Raw genomic sequence first — 17,266 nt, 5'->3', positions numbered from 1 at the left:
CCTCTGCTCCCTCACTCCGAGAGCTCAGTAAATACCATCTATGCTCCCATGCACACGCAGGAATCTGAAAAGGTCCAGGGTCTAATGGCCAGGGCATCTGGGTTCTGTTCCCAGCACTACAGGACTTAAGGGAATTCTCTCCCCCCCCATGCCTCAGTTTCCCCATCAGCACAGCAGAGATCGCACTGGGGCTTGTTGGAAAGTGCGTGGAGACCCTCGCTCGAGGAAGTGGCACAGGGGTCTCACCACAGGGGATGCTCACTCAGATCCACCCTCCCTGCGGCCCAGGGAGTCGGCACCTACCGGGCAGGGTAAGGCCACAGCAGCCTCTGCTGTTCTGCCAAGAGGTGCTGTGGCCACGGAAACGCAGCGGGCTAGTTCACACCTACCCAGGGTCCCAGCACTGTCCGTCCAGGGGGCTGCAGGCTCCACAGGGCAGGGGGAGGACACCCACTGCACTGGCGTTGCCCGGGACCCACCCCCCCGGGCTGGAGAGCGCCATGCTCACACCTCGAGTGCGGCGACGAATTTGCTGTTCTCAGCAGCGCGCCAGACAGACAGAGACCAGGACGCAGGTAACACACAAGGGCTCCCCCCAGCCCCAGGCCAGGCTCCCGGCTTCTGCCACACAGGAACGGACCTGCTGCAGCGGCCCACGAGTGACGCAAACACCCCCCCCCGCCCCCCCATGGGAGGGAACTAAGGGAGGGTGCCAGGTGTGAAGCTGTGCCAGCGGGTTGTCTGTCGGCAAAGAGAGGACTTCCTCCTTGGAGGATCACCTCCTCCAGTCCTGAGCCATGCCAGGAACCACCCCGCCCCCGCCCCCCGACCGCAGCAGGACAACGAGAGCAGGCGTAGCGCAACCCCCCACCAGCGGGAAGGTGGCCACCATCAGCCCCCCGGTGCCGCGCCGGAGAGCAGAGACACGGCAGGGAGCGCCCGGACCAGCCCATGCCACTGCCTGGGGCATTCGGACATCCCGCTCCTGGGGCAGGAACCGGCCTAACCGCGCAGCTCCGAGCGCATGGCCCGCGCCCGACACCGGGCTTATGGTAACGGCCAAGCCAAACGCGGGTCCCGGCAGGGAGTGCCCAACACCGGCCCCCCAGCCGAGACCTCCGCATGGCCCCAGGTCCCGCAGCTCCGAGGGCGTTGTCCACGCCGCAGAGCCGAACGATGCATCCCAACAGTCTTGCGGTAACTGTCAAGCCAAATGCGGTGTCCCAGCAGGGGGTGCCCGACACCAGCCCCCAGCCCCGGCCGAGCGCCACGCACCGGTCCCCGCAACACACGCAGCTCCGAGTTCAGACCCGCACCCCCAGATGCTGCAAAACCACAGCCTGGACAGATCCTCTTACCCTGACCCACGGGCTGGGTTCGCTGCCCCGGTTCTCTCACCCCCACCCACGGCTGTTCCCAAGTCCAGGCCCCAGGCCCGGCTGCAGGACACCTGTTGATGGATCACGGCACACGGGGGAAGGGAGCGGGCCGGGGCCCCATGCTCGTCGCCGTGCAGATGCCTTTCGGAAGCCGCGTCGAGCCCTTTAAAGATCGCGCCAGGCCGGGGAAAGTGACACACAAACGAAAGTGTCTTTTTGAAATCTTCCAAAGCAGGCGGCCCCCTGGCACGGCACCAGCACGGGCCCCTGGAAAGGCCAGAGCACAGCAACTACCCACCACTTCGCCTCAGATAACACCAGCTAAAGGGGAAGCAGCCCAGTGCTCTCCGGATGGGGCCTGGCAAACAAATCTGAAGGAGTGAAAAGCTGTGTGTGAAAGCGCTCAGCGCAGCAGGGCGAGCCAGCTGGCCAAACCCACGCCCACCCGCTCACCCCGGCGCCCCTGGACCGTCTGGGAGCAACGGGGATTCCCCACAAAAGGCCCCGGTTCTCTCCCAAACGAGGACACAGCTCGAGCAAGGTGCAGGCGAGGAAGGAAGCCAGAGGTTACCAGTGGTCCCTGGGCAAAGGACGCACTCCCCAGCCTGGCCTGGAAGCTGCCCTGGGGCGGTTACCCCTTGGCAGGGACGGAGCTGGGGGCGGATCCGGTGACAGCTGGGAATGCTCCCAGCCTGGAGCAACTTCTGCAACAGTTGGGTTCAGACATTTCCAGCTGGGGAGGGGAGGGGAGGGGAGAGAAGAAAAGGATCTGCCCCCCCACCCCCCAGCTGTTCTAGCTCAGAGGCATCGAAGTACCCCACAGCCCCCGGGGTACCGGGCACGGCAGGATCCCCGCCCCTCGACACAAGCTTACTAGGGGCCGGGGGGGAGATCAGCGAGAGACAGGGGCCTGCAACGGGCGCTGCCGTCGGGGGGGGGGGGAGCGGGCGGAAGGAGACCCCCCAATCCCCCTTCTCCGCAAGTACACCTAATACCCCCAGACTCCCCACCCCCCCAAACACCCCCGCCCCGCAGCACCCCCGCCCCGCAAACACACCGAGCACCCCCAGACTCCCCACCCCCCAAACACCCCCGCCCCGCAGCACCCCCGCCCCGCAAACACACCGAGCACCCCCAGACTCCCCACCCCCCCCAAACGCCCCCGCCCCACAACACCCCCGCCCCGCAAACACACCGAGCACCCCCAGACTCCCCACCCCCCCAAACGCCCCCGCCCCGCAGCGCCCCCGCCCCGAAAGCACCCCCAGCCCCCCGAGAACACCCCCAGAGCCCCCAAACACCCCGGCAGCACCCCGTACCCCCCCGCCCCGCAGCCCCCCCAGCGCACGCAGCCCCCCGCGCCGCTGCGGGCGGTACCTGGGCCGGGCGGTGGAACGTTGCGCGGGGCCAGGCGCGCGCTCAGCGCTCGGCGGCCATGGCCGGTCATGTGCTCGGGGAAACTTTACACGGGGCGGGGGGAGGGGAGCGGCCGGGCCACGCCCCCTGCGCCAGCCGGCCAATGGCGCGCGGGGGGCGGGGCGGCGGCTCCGGAGCAGCCCTTTGAAGTGCCTGGCGGGTTGGGGGAGGGAGAGGGCTCTTAAAGGGACAGGGGCCCCGCCTTGGTGGGGGGGCGAGCGGGGCGGGGCCTGTAGGGGGCCGGGCAGGAAGCCAGGACTCCTGGGTTCTACCCACAGCTCCGCCCCTGACCGCCCTGCGTGCCCGTGGGCAAGTCCCTGCCCCTGCCCCTGCCTCAGTTTCCCCTCTCCCCAGCCATGCCAGGGGGTGGTGTGTGGGGAGAGGAGCTGGCGGGCGCTAGCCTGGGTAGCCAAGATGGCAGGAAACCCCAGTGAAAATCCCACCGCCGGATTCACAGAGAGAGCTGCAGTGTGCGGAGATGGACAGATAGACGGACAGATGGCTAGACAGACGGACAGGCAGACGGACAGGCAGATAGATGGACGGACAGACAGATAGATGGACAGGCAGCTACTCCGCAGCATCCCGTGGCCCTGGGATTTTCCGAGCTGGGGCCCCGAACGCCCAGCGTCGAGCTACCGGAGAGTCACGCGAGCGATCGCGAAGCGCCGAGTCTTGTTACCGACCCTGGCCCCCGTCGGCCTGAGGAAGTCGCTGGGCCCTGCTCAGTGCACGCAGCTGCCGAGCAAAGGCCCACAGCGAGCGCGGAGCCGAGCGAGACGCAAACCACAGAGCGGTCGCTCTCGGCTGCAGCACGCGCCTGCCGGCCGTCGGACCCTGCACAACTCCAGGCCTGGCTGGGGCTGAATTAATGACTTATGCCAGCGCCGGACAGCCTGGGAATTTGTCTCACTCAGAAAGGGGAAAGAAGAAAAGAATCCAATGGGTTCCCTCCCGCCAGGCCGGCCCCAGAGCCAGCCGCTCTGCCGGGGAGCCCCCCCACCCTGTCCTGGGGCTGCCTGGGGCTGGCTGTGCCCCCCGGGGCGGAGTGCAAGATGCACTGTTCTCGGATCTTAATGGCTGGCCAGGGATCGGAAACGCATCCGAGCAGGAGAGGGGGAGGGCTTCGAGGAGCAGGCCCTGATTTATGGGCTGCCTCTGCTGGGAGCTCCCCCCAAGGCAGGGGGGCTGGGTGAAGCTCACTTCCGGCTCATGGCTGCCCACCTCTAGCTCATCCCACGTGGGGAGCAAAGGCCGAAGGACCCCCCGGCCTCAGTTTGGGCATCCCTGGGGTCTGCAGCCCCTGCATCTCGGACCCTGGCTGGCTCCATGCTGCGGGAGGGGAATCAGGCTGCCCTGGCAGCATGTTGCAGGGGTCCCGGCCCCTGGAGCCCAAGACGTCAGACGAGAGCAAGGTGCCAGCCGTGTGACACGATGGCAGCTCCCCTGGCATGTTCACACGAGTCAGGGCGTTGGCCCTGGTTCAGATCAGCCCTCTCCCTGAACTCCCCCAGCCGGTTCTGCTGCCTCCCACACTCGGCCCTAAGCCAGCACCACGCAGCTGTTACACAGCAGCCACTTTCCACCCCAGAGCTGGCTGCATTTCACTGACTGGTGAGTGAACCCCCCCCGCACACACACACAGACAACATAAAAAGACCCTCATTTGGGGTGCAGTCGGGCTCTCTACTGTCAGGACATGCCAGAATGCTGGCTGCCATGGTACGAGATGTGTGGGGCAACCTTCCTACCAGGCCCCCAGAGCCAGGGGAGGGCGGGACGTGGCAGTTCTGTGCATTATGGTGCCACCCGTGGGGCAGGGCAGATGCCAGCACTCTCACCAAGGCCGGGACCCAGCTGCCAGCACCAGCCTCCTTCCTGCTGCACCGGACCCGCCACCCCAGAGAGGCCGGAGGTGCTTGGAGTCACGACCCCAGGGCCTGAGCCCACCGCCCTCACTCCCAGGGTGACAGATTGATCAGTTCCTACAAATGAAACCTCCTGGAGCCTTTTAACCTGCCCGGTGAGGGGGCCGGGCATCCAGCGGTCTGGAGTTGGGCCCCACACCCCAGCAATTCACCCAGACCCCCCAGGCTTCCTGCTCACATCTAAGTCACACCCCTCCCCCCCCCGGATTCTTTGCAATCGGAACTCGAACCCGACCATTCTGTCATGAGACTGCTTCATTGCACACAACCAGCAACAGCCCCCCAGGGACCCCCAAACCCCAGCGTGTGTCGGAGACACCAGCAACATCCCTCGCCCCACAGGCTGGGATCACAGGAGCCTTTTCACAGAGCGGGGGAAACTGAGGCATGGAGCAGGGCAGTCACACGCCGAGTTGAGGACGGGGCTGGAACAGAACCCGAGGGCCTATCTAGCATCCCCCTGCTCTAACTGCTTGACCCTGCACCCCTGCCGAGCACGGCCTGGGGCAGCGAGATTGGGGGGAGATGATTTCATTCAACTGAGATGAAAAAGGCACCAGCAGACCAAGTCACAAACCTGTGCGTGTGCACGTGTGTGCAAATGTGCGTGTGTTTGTGCACGTGTGCACATGAACCTGCTCCCGTATGCCTGCATGCAAACACACGCATGTCCGTGTATGCGCTCACACCGGTGCACATGCGTGTGCATTAGGACCCCTGCTGCGTCTTGCACTGCTCCTGTCGGGGGGGGGGGTCCATGGGGTGCAGTGCTGGGTAACACCCAGTGGGACGAGTTTGGGAGGCTCTGTGGAGAATGGCCCCGGCTGGGAGTCACCTGGACACAGGTCGCGGGGGGTAGAAGCGGGGGGAGCCAGGCACCCGGATGCCTGGGTTCATTCCTGACTCACTGCTTGACTTTGGGCACCTGGGTCTCCGTGCCTCAGTTTCCCCAGGGGGGAGGGCGATGGAGCCTGAGTCCGTTCAGGGCAGGGGAACTGTACAGCGGCAGCGCAGCCCCCAGGAACCGAGGCACAAGGTCCCATGGCCCCCCGACACAGTGAAGACCTGGAAGGCGCTGGCTCCATGTGGGGGGGTGGGGAGACACGGCGGGGGGTCCCTATTGTCGAGGTGACCCGCCCGCACTGTGCTGGGAGCTGCCCGGGCGCTGCACCGCTGCATGCGCTCAGCCTGCAGGAATGTCCCAGATCACTCCCAGATGTGAGGCAGCCCCGGCAGCTCCCGCGCCAGCCGCCCCCGCCCCCCTCAGCAATCCCGGCCCGCAGCCCCCCGTGGGAATCCAGGCCACGTGCCACACAGACCCCGGGCACGGCCGTGGGTCAGTTCCTGAACGAGTCCCTGGGCAAGCGCCCCCCACGGCCCCAGGAGCTCAGGCCCCCGGCATCTCTGGGTGGGCTCCAGCCGCTGGGCCGGGGGCGGGCACGGAGCCTGGCAGCGAGGCCAGTCAGTGCCAGCAGGGGGCAGAGGGACACACCTGGCCCCGGCCCAGCGAGTTTGGCCCGGAGTCCCCCACACCAGCTGGGAGGGATTGACAGCCAGCTGGAGCGGGACAAAGCACGAACACGCAGCCCAGGGAGCCGGCCCAAGTGAGGCCTGGGCGCCCCAACTCCCTCCCGCTGCTGGGGGACACGCCCCAGGACCCCACGCACGCAGCCACCCCCACTGCACTGCAAGCTCCCCCCAGCAGCCACAGGGGGCTGCGGGTTGGGAGTGAGGGGCACCGGCAGAGCTTGGGTTAGGGGAGGAACCCAGGGTTGTACCATGGCCCAGGTGCAGCCAGGTAGACGCCGTCAGATGCCAACGGTTACAGCTGGCGCAGGGCGCCACCCTCCCCCCGCGCTGGTCCGGAGGAGGGGCACAGAGCTGGGGCCATGCCCAGCATGGATCCCACTAGCCCTGCACTTCCCACCTTCTGGGGCCCTGGGGGAGGTCGGGGTGGGGGGGGGGGTTTGGCAACTGGCATTTTTAGGGGGGTGGAAAGGATCCCCCCAAATCCAGCAGCCACCTGCACGGCCACAGGCCATTCCCTGTCACCCCCCAAGTCCTGGCTCCCCCCAACCTGGGGGGCACACATGGCATCCGTGCCTCACAACCACCAGGGGGCAGGAATGGAGCCAAAAGGGAAAACACAAAGAGAAGCAACTCCCCCCCCCCGCTATTAACCCAGGTGATGGGGCAGGGGGGCAATTTCCCAGTGTCCTACCAGCTGCCCCATTACCCCCAGTGGTCCCCCCACCATCGTGCCGGGGGCTGCCCAGGCCCCGACCTGGATCCCCCATGGTGCCAGGCGCTGCACACACAGCAGGGGACAGGCCCTGCCCCGCGAACCCATGGTCCTGAGGGCACCTGGAGCTTGGGGCGTCAGGCCAGGGGGCCAGGTGCCAGGCAGACTGGCCCGTTTCAGACACAGCCGGGGCCCACAGCTCGGGACAGGCCCAGCTCCCATCCGGGCGGCAAGAAGCCGCAGCTGCTCCTGACACATCCCTTGAGATTGGCAGAGCAGGGCCCTCCCCCGTGCCCCTCACTCCCGACCTGCAGCCCCCCATGATCCCAACCCTGGGCTCCCTGCTCCAGCTCTGCTCCATCCCATCCCTTCCTCCTCCCCCATTCCCCAGGTCACCCCCCAGCTGGGCACCGCCATCTCACACACAGATCACACGCGAAGCTCCCCCCCCCACCCTCACCCCATGGCTCCTTCTTGGCGCAGGACTGGCCAGGGCCACACTCAACAGGGTCATGCGGGGTCGTCCCCCCCCCCGCGCCCACAGCTCCGGTGCCCGGCAGAAGCCCAGCCGTGTGGAAAACGCTCCCTGTCAGATGGAATCTGGGTGCAGCCAGTGACGGCCACGTGTGGGCTTATGTAAGGAGAGTGCAAAGGAGGACAGGCCGTGCTGGGGTGGGGACGGAGCACCGGAGCCCCCAGCACAGCCGCAGCCGGGGAAGGAGCTGTCGGAACCTGTGGGGAAGGGGGGTCCCTGGACTTTGCTCCCCGCAACCCAGACAGCAGCCTGGAGAAACTCAGAAGGGAGGGAAGGTCCTGCGATGCCCAGCCACATGTGCACACACGTGTGGAAGCGGTCTCAGGCATGTGCACACGTGTGTGGAAGAGGGCTCGGGTGTGTGCGCATGGAGCCAGGCACGTCCCCCCCATGCACACTAGTGAACGCACACCTGCCCCATCCATGCACACGTGTGTGCAATCACACTAATACATATGTCCAGTTGCACACATGTCATGCTCAGTACCCCACATCCTGCCCAGACACGGCCTGTCCTCCCCGAAGCCTCCCCGACTCCTGGCTGGGGCCAAGCCGCCACCATGTTCCCTTGGCAGCTCTGCCGGTGCCCTTCACTCTCAACCTGCTGCTAGCCCAGCCCCGGGCTCTGTCTATTCTGAAATGGCTGTGCTGGGATTCCTGGGGGGGGCTGGGCTGGGGGTGTCCCTGCAGCAGCCTGCCCTGGGGCCTGGGAGCCATCACTGAGGCTGGGGGTTCCCCTCTCCCCAGAGCTGGGGGCAGCCAGGGGAATAAGGTATCCCGCTGTGTTCAGTCACCCCCCGCGGGATCCGTTAGCGCGGGCAGCCCGGCCCCCCCGCGGCCGGTGATTAACGGCTCTGGCAGGAGGCTCCGGCGCCGCCAGGAGTGAATCAATTTGCGCCATCGATTTTTCATCCACTGCGGCAGAAAGTGGGATCTGAAGGGCCGTGGAGATGACAAATCCGCCTCCCGTGGCCCAGCATGCACGCCCCCCCACCCCGGTGCCCACGTCCCCCTGGTGTCAGCCCCCCGGTGCCTGCATCCCCATAGGCCAGCCTCCTCCCCCTGTGTGCCACCCCCTAGTGCCCAGCTCCCCCATGTGCCAGCATCCTTCCCCTATGTGCCACCCCGCATGTGCCTGGCTTCCCCCAGTGCCATCCCCCTGCCCGCCCCCGTACACCAGGCTCCCCCCACCCACATCTGGGACAAAGGCCCACGGGATCTGGAGAGTGAGGAATCGATCTGGGACCCTGACATGCTGCTCTGGGGGACCCCCAGGGTGAGCCGTAGCCCCCCACTCCACCCCACCCCAAGGAGTTCACAGGCTCCATTGGCCACACCCACGCCAGCCACACCCAGCCCTGATACGGGCATCGGTGCCGACACTCTGCCTTGTCTATGCCATGGCAACACCATGCCTGCACCCGTCCATGCCAACGCCCGGACAATGCCATGCCCTGTGCCAGTCCATGCCACCCACCGTCCCTTGCCCTGAGGGACTGGCCCCGGCCCCGCCAGTAGCAGGGGGTCCTCACCAAGGTTCTGCGCCCCCCGTGCCCATGGCAGGGTCCCAGACTGCCAGTGAGGCGTGATGGGGAAGGACACGGGGGCCTTTGTGCCATCCGGGGGGGGAAGTCTCCCATTTCCAACTGCCCCTGATACCAGAGCTGGGCAAACATGGGCTCCGAGTGCCCCCTTCGGCAGGCAGACACTCCCTGAGCTGCCTGGTGGCCCCAAGAGCAGCGAGCCCACAGCGCATGTTGGGCAGGGCGGCTCCTTCCCCTGCGCTGGCAGCCGCGGGTCAACGCTGGGCACAGGGACCCCTCGGGGCCAGCTGCTGGGCTCCCCCAGAGGTGGCTGCATGTCAGTGCTGGGACAGGCCAGCCCGACAGAGCCCCTCATTTGAGCTGGGCCTGGGGAGTGGATCAGGGCCTATCATCCACCAGGTAACAGCATAAGTCCCTGTAGTACAGACCCTGGGAGTCCGGGCTCCCAGCCTCCCTGCTCTAACCACTAGACCCCACTCCCCTCCCAGAGTCAGGGATAGAACCCAGGTGTCCTGGCTTCCCCCCTGACCAGTCCCTGGGCCCCGCTGTCTCTCTGTCCCCTCCACATTCACATCCCCCTTCCTAGGCGGGCCCCAACAGCCTGTTTAACCCCTTAGTGGCTGGGAGGTGGGCACCACGGGGAGGGGGAGGCCTGGCTCATTCGAACACAGCAAAGAGCTCGTGTCCCCCGCCTCCCCCCCCCAAGTGACCTTTACCGGGCAGCCCCAGAGGGGCAGGCTGCAGGGAGCCCCCTGCCCACGTCAGCCCCAATCAGGCTCAGGCAAAGGGCTGGCAGCCCAGCCGGCACCCGGGAGCAGCCGGCTGGGGATGGGGGAGGCTTCGTTGGGGGGGTGCTGCTGAGGCCCCCGACTGCCCCCCAGTGCCCATTCAGGGTGTTCTCCCAGGGGGTGGCGCTGCCCAGATGGCACCAGCACCTGAGCCAACCCCATTCCCCAAATTTGTTCCCCCGACACCCCACGGAGCCGGAGCAGCAGGACCCCACTCCCAGCCAGGCCTCCGGACGCCAGGGCAGAGCTGGGGGCTTGTCCGCCCCCCCCCCCCCCGCTCTGTCTGGAAATTAACCCGGGAGGAACGGGGATGACAGGTTTCCCTAGTCTATTTTTAGCACCGGCAGCCATTACCCACAATGCCTGGGGGGCTCCTGCTGGGCATAGCAGCACCATGGGGGGGGCAGCACCATGGGGGAGGGGGCAGGACAGTGTCAGGGTCTCCTCCAGATTGTGACGGGACCGGGGGGGCAGCCCCCCAAACAGCTCCTGTAGCACCTGCCGGCGCAGCGTGAACCCAGGAGTCCGGGCAGCCAACAAGGCTGTTTCTCACCTCTGCTTGGCATCGCCCCCCCTCCCCCCCCCATGACAGCAACCCTACAATCAACAAGCCCTCCAGCCCGGGCAGGGTACACAGATTGGAGCCTGCGGGGCACATCCCGGTCACCCCTGCGAAGGGGGGGGGCGGGACTGGGGGGCCCTGTGCAGGCAGGGGGGATCCCCCAATCTGAACAGCTCCCCGATCTGCCTTGAAGGTTTCCCTTTCCTGGGGGGGGCCAGGGCCCTGGCGGGGGCCAGGGCCCTGGCAGACTCGCCCTCCCCCGTCACACCGGCGTCACTGCGGTTGGCAGAAACCCCACGGCCTTTTCCTTCCTACTGGCGTCATGGGGCCCGCGTTTCGTACCAGAGCCAGGACGATGCTGGGGATGAGTCATGGCAGAGACTCGGGGCAGGGGCATCCCAGCTCCTGTCACCCTGGGGAGAGCTGAGCCCCGGCTCAGCCAGGGTGACACCAGCACGGCTGTGCACAGCACCTGGGTATGCCGCGGTGCCAGGGGAGGAGCTCCCAGGGCTCCCCAAGGACGCCAGCAGCCCCGCGTGGGATGAGGCCGCCCCAGCTGCCCCGAAAGCTCCCCAGCCCCACCCCAGCCTCCAGGGGCAGGATCTGGGAGGGCGGAGCCCAGAGGGTCCCCTGGGTAGGGGAGGGGCAGAGCCTGGGGCCACCCGCTGCCTCTCCCGCTCCCCTCTCCATCAATGCTGTCCCGTCACCCCCCAGCTCAGCCCCTCGCTGCCTCAGACAGAGACCAGCAGCCTCAGCTGAACCCGCCCCAGAGCTCCCCCACGTCCCCCCCGCGCTCTGCACGTCCACACATGCCAGGGAATGCACAGCTATAAATAGCCCTGGCACATTATCTGCTTAACTCCTGCTCCCAGGCAGCGCACGGGGGTGGGAGGCTTCCTGGTAAAGCAGGGACCATGGGCAGCAGGGACAGGAGAGACAAGGGGGGCAAGGGGCCGGGGAGCCAGGACACCTGGGTTCAGTCTCCCCAGCTCTGCCACCAACTCGCCCTGTGACGTCAAGGCCTGACCTGCCCTCGCTGGGTGCCTCAGTTTCCCCCACACCCAGTAAAATGGGGGTGATGAGAGCAGCCCAAATCCTTACTATACAAGAACGGTCAGACTGGGTCAGACCAAAGGTCCGTCCAGCCCAGTGTCCTGTCTGCCGAGTGCGGCCCGGGCCAGCTGCCCCAGAGGGAATGAACCGAACAGGGAATCATCCAGTGACCCATTCCCAGCCTCTGGCAACACTCCAGGACTGGGCAAGCACTGGGAAAAGGGCAGGCACTTCCCTCCCGCCCAACCAGACACAGCTCTCCCCGTCCCCGCCCAGCTGCTGAAGCATTTCCTAGCATGCGTGGGGAGCCCAGGGCTGGGAACAGCAGGGGGCTGCGGGTCGGGAGCAAGGGGCACAAGGAGCTCAGCAGTTGCCCTGGTGGGTGATTCTGGGCAAGATGCTGCCCCACTTCCCACATGCGCCCTCCATGCAGGGACCCATAAACACTGAACGATTCCTGTAGGTCAGGCATCAGCCCCAGGGGATGGAGGGAAACTGAGGCACGGCAGGGAGAGAAATGATCCACACCCCCTCCACAGCCAGAGAGTGTCAGAGCCAGGGCTGGAACCCAGGAGTCCTGGCTCCCAGCCCCCCTGCTCTGGCTCCTCTCACCCTCCCAGGGGACACTGGCTAGTTCACGCCAATGCTGGTAACAGGGAATCTCAGTGATGAGGGGGGCTGGGGAGGCCCCTCCCCTTTCCTGCCTGCCCCTCCCTCACCCGGGGGAGCTTCCCACCTTTGGGTCGGTGCCCAAGGCCCGGCCGGTCGCTGGCGAAGGCCCTGGCCGGGCGCCAGGCGCGGGAGGATGGAGCTGGGAGCAGGCGCCCGGAGGCCCCTCCGCCACCCACTCCCAGCCAACTTGGCGAAAGGTCAGGAGCTAAGGAGCCAGCCAAGAGCAACCCCCCCCCCCCCGCCCGCCCCCACCAGGCAGCGGGACCGGCCCTGGCTGCACCAGGCCTGGGGGGGGGGGGGGGGGGCAGCGGAGGGGCAGCAGGCAGGGCCTGTCCCAGCTCACAGGGCTCCTGGCTGAAGGTGCCAGGGGTCCATTGGGGGTGAGGGGGGGCTGGCTCAGAGCCCTAGAGCCCCCCCCCCAACATGGGGCCTCCCAGCACTGAGCAGCAGCGACACCTAGCGGCCAGTGGGATGAATGACAAGGTTATTCGTCAACATGCCAGTGCCCCTCACTCCTGACCTGCAGCCCTGTTAGCCCCGTGCTGGGGTCCCTGCCCCCCACTCTGCTGGTGCCCCTCACTCCTGACCTGCAGCCCCTGACACCTGGGGGGCTGAGCAGGCAGGTGAAGTGCATGGAGAGACAAGGCCAGCTGGCACAGGGCTTGCTCCCGGGGCCCATTTGGGAAATGACTCCGGCCGGCTCGGGTCAGCAGTGACCCAGGGAGCTGAGCCATCCCCCACTGCTCCCCAGGTCCCCTGGATTGGCCCCTCCCCGCACAGGCCTGTCCTCCTATTGGGCCATAGTGCGGGCCTGCCAAGCGCAGGGCTCCCGCGGGGATGGGGATGGCCGGAGCCTGTGGAACTACCTGCTGCTGGACAGCAGGAATGGCAGAGGCCTTGCTGTGCTCAGCACATCCCTTACGCGGGGGGTGGGTTTCACCATAGGCCCATCCAGCCCCTGTAAGATCAGCTGGCACCCCCATCCCCCGCACTCCCCCCCCATCCCCGACTCTCGGCCTAAAAGCCAACGTGGTATTTCTCAGCTGTCAGATCCGATTAGCTCCCTCGGGCGCCCGATGGGCCGTGGAGCCATAGAGCAAGAAATGAGAATGGGGGGGGGGTGCTCAGGGGGGGAGGGGGAGGGGAATGGAACCGGGAGACTCACTCTGGCGTTGGGGAGCACGAGAAGGGAGACAGCACTGTCGGGGGAGAAGCTGGTCCCAGCTTTGGGAGGGGTGATAGTCAGGGGGGGTAACCTCACCTGTCTGCACTGTGGGGACATGGCCAGTGGGGGAAACCACAGCAAAGTCCCCCCGCCCCCCCAATGACAGCGGGGGAAAACTGAGGCACACAGAAGGGATTCACCCAGGGTCACACAGGGAGTCTGAAGCAGAGCTGGGAAAAGAACCCAGGAGTCCTAACTCCCAGCTCCCACCCCCACTCCGAAAGGCCCCACTCAGCCACACAAATCTAATCAAGTCCCCTTGACCCACCCTGATTTCAGTACTGGAGGCTGCTGGAGATCAGAGGGTGCGGCCATTACAGGGGGCTGGGAGGGGGAAGGAGAAGCAGGGACAGCATGGGGCTGAGGGGGCAGGACTGACAGGCACCGTGACCGGCTGAGCTGGGGGTGCATTTTCAGAAGGCCCCCTCCCAGGCTGCTGGAAGGTTTGCGCTTCCGAGGCCAGGCCGGGGACAGCCCAGGCCCCCATCCTCTCCAGTTTCCATCCCCCCATCTGCCCTGGGGAGGGTGGAGCCCATCCAGACCCAACTGGCAGACAGGCCCCTTTCCCTGCCAGACACATGGAGCTTAGTCTAGTGCAATCTTGCCAACGATCTCAAAGCCTCTCTCCTCCCAATTGTCATTATACATCTGGGAAACTGAGGCACAGAGAGTGAACCTCCAGCTCACACAGTGAGTCACTGGCAGAGTCAGGGATCGAACCCAGGAGTCCTGGCTCCCAGCCCCTCCCCAGTCTAGACCCCGCTGCCCCCCATCACCCCAAACTGGCAAGAGGTCTGATTCCGGGCTCCAGTCAAATGAACGCGACAGCAGAGGATGCTCCTCCGCCCACCCCCAAATCTGGTCAATACCTCCCCCCGCCCATTACTCAGCCAGGAGGGGGGGCTGTTGAGCTCTGGACACCACCCCGCTCCTATCACTCTGGACTGGGAGGTGAATCCACTTCTCCCACCAGCCCGCGGAGGGTGTTAGCCCCCAGGATGGCTGGATGGGGTCCCCACACTGAGTGCTAACCCATAGGCCAGCCAGTCCTGCAGCAGGAGGGAGAGAGATGGACCAGGCGAGAAGGGCTGGCTGGTGCCATGGCACTGAACGAGCTGCCCTCCCCGTCCCCCTGCATGCTCTAATTGATGGAAATCCAGGACTCACCCATCTGCATGACCTACATTCGCTCAGCAGCCAGCGGAGCCGTGAGATAATTACACGGGGCCGGGGAGAGTACCCGCAACGTACAGCCAGGGAGCTGGCAAGCCGCATGTCAGGCAGAGCAACCCCCCCCACACACTGCCAATAAGTGGGGACACCCAGGTGCTCCCCAACAGCACCAAGTGTTGCACCCCTCCCCCAGGCCCGGGGACCGATGGGGATCACAGGGCAGAGACGGCAGCAGGGACCGAGTCCCCACCCCACCTCTGGGCGCAATGCACCCCCTGCCTCAGGCAGCTGCCCGGCCCAGCCCTGGCACCATGGCTGCTCTGAGATCCAACCCCTGGGCACGCACACAGCAGCTGGCAATGCCTGGCAGGGTGCCCACACACAGACCCACTCAGAGCAGGTCCTGGCAGATCTCCAGTGCTGTCGGCGGGGGCGGGCAGGGAGGAGGCAAACGTTGGTCAGGGCAAGACAATGGCGGCTCGTTTACAGGACACAACTGGAGTCAGGACTCCTGGGTTCTGTTCCCAGCCCAGCCACTGACTGGCTGTGCAACCTGAGGCACGTCCATGCCATTTTGTGCTTCGGTTTCCCCATCCACAGCACAGAGACAATGCCCCCCCACCCTTTGCAAAGCCCAGGTTTGGGACACATGCACAATGGCAGAGGGCTCCCTGGCCCGGCACCCGCAGCACACTGGGGCCCTGGCAGGGGAGAGTCCTGGAACCTGGGGGGCACTGCCTGGCGCGGGTCTGGCCTTGCAACTGGTTGTGCCACCAGGCCCGGTTCCTCCCCCTCGTCAGGCCCACAGGAAGGCTGGGGTGTAGCGAGGATGCCTGCCCCATTTCTCTGCCCCCCAGCCCTGGGTACAACAGCCGCGCAACCAGAAAACAGCCAGTTAGCCTCCCTTCACTGGCCAGATGTCCGGCTGCTCTAACCACCGCCAGAGCCCAGGGGCCTGACTCCCAGCCACTGGGAACTCAAGAGTCTGTGCCGGGGACCCCAAAAACCAGCCTAGTCCGTGTCTAACCAGAACCCTTCAACTTGTCCCGTCGTCAGGCCTGCGCGTGCGTCGCCTTAGGCAGGATCGGGGCCATCCTGGCTTTCAGTCTGAGAGCAGCAAACACAGCCCTTGGCACACAGATATTTGCAGTTTTGTTCCAGGCTTTAATCTCTTCTGTTGCTCAAAAAGCCCCCAACATCCTGCTTTGGCTTTTGGAATGAATCGGAAAAAGTGGAGATTTTGCCCCTGCCCCTAATTCAGAATTACCCAGCTCCCATTTCAAGCCTTCCAGGTTCTGCTGGAAATCTCTCTCTCGGCCAACCCTGAAATGCAGCCACCTCTGGGGTGGAGCTGGCAGCAGGCTTTTAGCAACGGCACAACAGAGAAGCCGGAGCCGAAGCCCGGCACCGGCGAAACTTTGCTCCAAGTCTCCCAGGCGCTCGGCTCAGCCGAGAGCAGAAAGCGGAGTTGTACAGACAGGGCCATTTATGTTGCATTGGGGAGTGGGGGGGGGACACACACAGATCCAGCTGGCAGACAACAGCTGTAACGAACATCACGTGGCTTCAGGGCTCTGCCCCTGCCTTTCATGTCTCGTTTCCACCTCGCCCCCCCGGGCCCTGCAGCCCCCGTGCCCGGCTGGCAGCCGGCAAACAGAGCCCTGGCCCCGGGACTCTGGAGAGCAAGACAGGGCTGGAGACGGGACTGCCTAGCCCCAGCCCTGGACGTGGGGAAAGTTCACATCAGCTCCTCCTCCGGCTTGGCACCGAGAGCCCAGCCCTGCCCGTGCAGACGGCGGGTCCAGCCCCCCCGCCCCAGGGCCCTGCCCCTGTGGGAGCCAGCCCAGGCTCCGCGCTGGATTTCCTGCCAGCCCAGGCCGGCGGCTCGCCCCAGCCTTTCCCACTTCTCCTTCCCCGCAGCAGCAGTTTGCAGCTCCCTGCGCTCGGGGGCTGCCGGAGAGTTTGCAAAGCTCGGGGGGGCGGGGGGCGGCAGTTTGCAGAGACAAGCTCGCCCCGCCCACCCCCACCCGGGACAAAGTGCAGCCGCCGGGGTGGGGCGGACACGAGCAAAGGCACGAAAGGGAAGGAGCCCCCCCCCCCCCACCCCCCACAACTTTCTGGGGCTCAGGGGCCCTGCAGCAGCTGCCCCGCGGCCGGGCTGGGGGCGCCCCGGGGCAGAGGCGCTACAGAGCGGGAAGCTCGCCTTTGAGGGGGCGGCGGGGCTCGCTTACCTGGCGGGGGTCAGGGGGCCGCTCGGGGGAAGCCCTCCTGGAAGCCAGCAGCCAGGATTCCCCTGCTTCTGGGGGAGTGAGTGTTTGCACCGTCTGCGGCGGCAACAGGAACTCGACTGCCCCGGGTCCTAGCGCCTGGCCGGCTCCGCGCCAGGGTGGCCCATCTGGGGCCTTGGCGGCTCATTGCCAGGCGGGCTCGGGGGCACACGGACTGCGGGGAGCAGTCTAAGGGCCCCCCAAATCCCCAGCAATAAGGGGGCTAAGCTCAACCCGGGGGGGGCGCCTCAGATGCGATGCTACCCCCACTATAGACCGGGGGAAGGAGGCCAAGGAGATAATCAGAGGGGAGATATGCACAGGCCCACGTAGACATGGGGAGACGGAGGCCTTTGGAGGGAGGCTTTCAGGCTCAGGAGAGTGTTAAAAAGCCAACCCACCCTTCTTCCTTCCCCTCCTGTTTCCATCCCATTCCTGCCTCTTCTCTACCCCCCCAGGCCCCAGGGAACTGGGCCATCTCC

At 66.0% G+C, this 17,266-nt stretch overlaps 1 protein-coding gene across 2 annotated transcripts in view; it reads right to left on the bottom strand.

Annotated features, from left to right (window-relative positions):
* Positions 1–16,839, bottom strand: part of RARA (retinoic acid receptor alpha) — a 65,024-nt gene extending 48,185 nt beyond the window's left edge. The window contains exon 1 of one of the 2 annotated variants that reach the window (XM_073325661.1): positions 16,749–16,839. The gene's annotated coding sequence lies outside the window, so the exon portion shown is untranslated. Of the gene's footprint in view, positions 1–2,756; positions 2,842–16,748 lie in introns of those variants that run through there. The other variant, XM_073325659.1, reaches the window with a different exon arrangement.
* Positions 16,840–17,266: the final 427 nt, after the last annotated feature.

This window comes from Lepidochelys kempii, chromosome 27 (genome assembly GCF_965140265.1).
Source record: "Lepidochelys kempii isolate rLepKem1 chromosome 27, rLepKem1.hap2, whole genome shotgun sequence".
In the NCBI taxonomy this organism is placed as follows: domain Eukaryota; kingdom Metazoa; phylum Chordata; order Testudines; family Cheloniidae; genus Lepidochelys; species Lepidochelys kempii.
The sequence above is the reverse complement of the archived record's forward strand: the minus strand, read 5'-3'. Positions and strand labels throughout refer to the sequence as shown.